Here is a 4,126-nt window from a genome sequence, read left to right as displayed (position 1 = left end):
AGAAACATATTACAACAGTTGATGATGTTCTCTCAAGGGTTTTGTGGAATGGCTTTGTGCTCAGGTTTCTTCTTCTTTTCTCTTACTTACAATTTCTTTGTTTTCTTTCTTGTTTATGTTGCTTCTACACCAGTGTTCAAGTGCTAGTTGTCTTTGTCTTGTAGAAAATGTTGCAAATGTTTAGATGTTGCAAATGCCTTTGTTGGATGTTGCAAATGCAACACAAACCAAATTAGTTCAGTCGAACCAAACAGTTCTTCTGCTTAGGCAGAAGTCTTTAATTCTGGTAAATATTTAAATGCAAGTTTGATGATGTGGAAAAAACATTTATGTTGTGACTATATATTTACTGAAAAATAAGGTGCTCGTGTAGTTTACACTGAACTAAAGCTGTAAAAAAGAATTACAGGCCCCTAACCATACGATGTTCTTGGCAGAAAGGCGATGTACAAATTAGTAACGATTTGATAGTTCTAATTCAGTTTTCAGAAGGAGGAACTGCTCTCTTTTTTGTCATAATTACTCAGTACCTATAGGTGATTCATGTGATTTGTATGCTTTCGGCCGACAGCTTCTGTATGAAACATGTCTCTGCGTCTGGCTTCTGTCCTATTACTATTATGAGCCTGCTGTAGAATACTTGGCGACATCTAGGACAATGCAAAGTCTCACGGAAGTGATTAAGAGCTCAACGAAGGAAAAGGTGAGCTATGTTCTCTTGTGTGACTTGGTCATTTTTATCCTGCAATCAGTTAAAGATCATATATATGACATGGCTTGGTTGATCAATCAGAATCTCAAGTTGCACAATAACTGAGTTTTTTTTTTTTCTTCCTTTTATTTGTTTTTGGATCTTCCATTTTCATAAAATGTGGTGTGATGCACTAGTTATTATGTTAGTCTGACGGTATTTGTTTCGCTACAGCTCCTCCCCAGCGTTAGATTTTCAGATTCTTGAACTCATGAGTCATGACCTTTAGATTCTTCCTTCTTCTCCTTCTGTCTCTATTTTTATCGTCTGTATTTTGTATTTCTCACTTATCTGCAATTAGTTTCAATTAAACATTACACAATCTTATATAAACTTAAAGTTTATTAAAGACGAAAATGGCATAAAATCTTCCAACCTCCTCCATCGTTGCCCATCTCTGAATCTCTTATCATCATGTTCATTACACTAAGGAACCTCGAAGATTTGATATAGACCCCATTCTCCGACCTTCCAGTTGTTATTAAGGCGTATTTCGATCTCAAAGAGAAGCTCGGTGGAAGTCACATCCTCTGCTTCAACTTCAAATGTGTAGATATGCTCTGTTAAAACTGGATATATAAGATGATTTCTTGGTGTACACCGAACTTTGAAATCATTATGTTTGTCCATGATTTCAATCAATATAGAACAATGATCATCACCAGTTTCTACATTAATATTAACCAGCATGATGCAAGCCTTAAATCTCAAAGATTTAGGAAGAGGCGACTCATCCAACTTGATTGTCAAGGAACCTCCAGCAGTAGCTTGGTGATTGAAGCAAGCAGGCACTTGTGTACTGGGTAACGTCGCGTATCTACGAGTCGATGTGTGCATGATGAGATCTCTGGCTTCTTGATTCAGCTTGAAGCAGTTCCGGAACTTAAGACGGATCTCTAGATTGTTAAAGGAACAATCGAGCCTCTCAAGGGATTGACAATTGTCTGCATCTATGTCACATAGGGAATCTGAAAATTGGGGGAGTGATACCAAATTCTTGCAGTTGTGGAGTCTAAGTTCACGTAAACGAGACATTCCCTTGACCCATGGAGCAACTTCTTGTATATCTTCGTTCAACTGCATCCCCGTGATGATGTCAAGAGCATGCGGGAATTCCTTGAGGCTTTCAAAGTATGATATCCAAAAGCTAGAACGAAGAGACCACAACATGATTGACATAGGAACTTCTTTTATTCCAGTTCCTGTAAGCATGAGATACTCAATGTTTGTGGAGATCTCAGGAAAACTTTTCAGCTGCGAGCAATCTGCGAGAATAAGTAAACAGAGAGATTTCAAGTTGATGTTGGTTGGAAGAGCCTCTAGCTTTGAGCACCCTCTCATATTCAAGCTAGACAATCTTTGTAGGTTCCCTATAGAGGATGGAAGCTCCACCAGATTTGAGCAGTTAGATAGATCAAATTCTTTGAGATTAGTGAGATCTCCAATAGAGGACGAGAGTTTCACGAGACTTGAGCACCCTCTGATTTTCAATTCCCTCAGATTTGTGGCAGTTCCAATAGAAGGAGGGAGCTCTAGTAGACTTGAGCAATCACTAAGATTCAATTCCTCAAGTTTAGTTGCATTCCCAAGTGAGGGAAGCTCCATAAGATTTGAGCAACCAGGAAGATTTAATCTCCGTAGGTTGGTCAAATTCTCAATAGAAGAAGGGACTTTCACCAGTTTTGAGCATTCCGAGAGGTTTAATTTCTGGAGATTGGTTGCATTCCCTATAGAAAAAGGAAGCTCCACTAAACTTGAGCATCCTTTCAGATTTAACTCTTCAAGATTAGTGGCAGTTGAAAGATCAGGAAGCTCTTTCAGATCTTTAGAAAAAGATAAATTCATCCACCTGAGATTTTTAAGTTGCTGCATTGACAAATAAGAAAATGTTGACACGATTAGCTTGTAAAGTTGGACTTTGTTAAATACTAGAAATTTTTACAGAAACAAATATTAGATATATAAAAAAAAGTTTTGAAAATAATTTTGTTTTCATTAAAATTACTTACTTTAGTTCCTTCCCATAGCTTTTGAAGCTTGCTGTAACTCATACATAGTTCGACGAGAAACTCAGGATTAAAAGTAGATGGCAAACATGTATTCTGGAAATGACTCCAATCTACTAATCTAATATTTTGAGGATAGTGAAGCAGTGAATGCAGTCTCTCAGCCTGAGCAAGGTCGAGACAATTGATTCTTACGAATTGGAGATCAAACATTCTTTTAAGTGCTTTTTCCCTTATAATCAATTCTTCCTCGGTATTAGATAAATCTAAATTTATGCCCATAAAACGCCTATTATCCTGGAAAAGAAATATAAGTAGATATGGTTAGTTATAAAATAAACTCAATTCATAAAGACCAATATTGCAACATCATAACTTACTGTTGTATCATTGCTAAGCTCTTCACATATATCTCTTGCATCGACCAAAAGATAATGTTCCCTAAGGCCATGCTGAACAAATTGCTTACGTGAAGTTTCTATTCCAAATTGATGTAGCAAACGATGCATCCATATCAATCCGTTTTCAATATATATGAGAGATCTTTCAGCCAAAACGTCAAGACCGTGCCTCACATCCGAGAACTTCTTTCCAAGAAACGCTTCCACTTTATGTTGATATACGCCGTTGAAAAAGCATGATATATAAAGAAATAGATATTTATATTCATCATTATCTAAGGCAGCATAACTGAACATTATAATGCTCTTTATTTCTCCATTAAGGTTGGTCTTTAACATTGGTAGTGTCCTCTCCCACTCTGCCTTGGGCCTTCCTTTCAATGTGGAGCCTAGAATCTTCAAACCCAAAGGGAGTTCACCAGCAAGGCATGCAACTTTCCTAGAAAGCTCATCAAAGCCATCATCTGGGTGCTTGTGTCCAAAGGCATGCATACAAAAGATTTGAAAAGCCTCATCACTTGTTGGAAAATTCACTGCGTAAAAATGATTGATCTTAAGAGCTTTAAGAACTCTTAAATCTTCTGTTATGATAATAATCCGACTTCCAGGACCAAACCATCGGGTTTCCTTCGCCAATGCATATACTTGTCCTAACTGATCTACTTCATCAAGAACGAGACACACTTTCTTTTCTTTCAACCATTCTTGGGCCATTCCTAGATGAGAAATCTTGATATCTTTCTGATTCATCATTTGACACAACATTTGGTTTTGAAGTTGCAATTGAGCACTGTACTCATCCGAACAAGATCTTGGATAGGGATAGCTTCTTCTTATATCAACCATGATTGCACTAAGTTGGAATCTGCTGGAGAATCGGTCTAACATAAATCTAGCAATGGTTGTCTTACCTATACCAGGCGGACCCCAAATCCCGATTATCTTTACCTCATCCAAATCTAGACGTA

At 37.4% G+C, this 4,126-nt stretch overlaps 1 pseudogene; it reads right to left on the bottom strand.

Moving 5' to 3' along the window:
- Positions 1-1,177: 1,177 nt before the first annotated feature.
- The window catches only part of LOC17887526, a 14,557-nt pseudogene continuing 11,608 nt past the window's right edge, over positions 1,178-4,126 (bottom strand).

The sequence above is a fragment of the Capsella rubella genome, unplaced genomic scaffold, assembly GCF_000375325.1.
Source record: "Capsella rubella cultivar Monte Gargano unplaced genomic scaffold, Caprub1_0 scaffold_5, whole genome shotgun sequence".
Taxonomy (NCBI): domain Eukaryota; kingdom Viridiplantae; phylum Streptophyta; class Magnoliopsida; order Brassicales; family Brassicaceae; genus Capsella; species Capsella rubella.
Note: the sequence above shows the minus strand (reverse complement) of the source record. Positions and strands in the feature narration are given on the sequence as shown.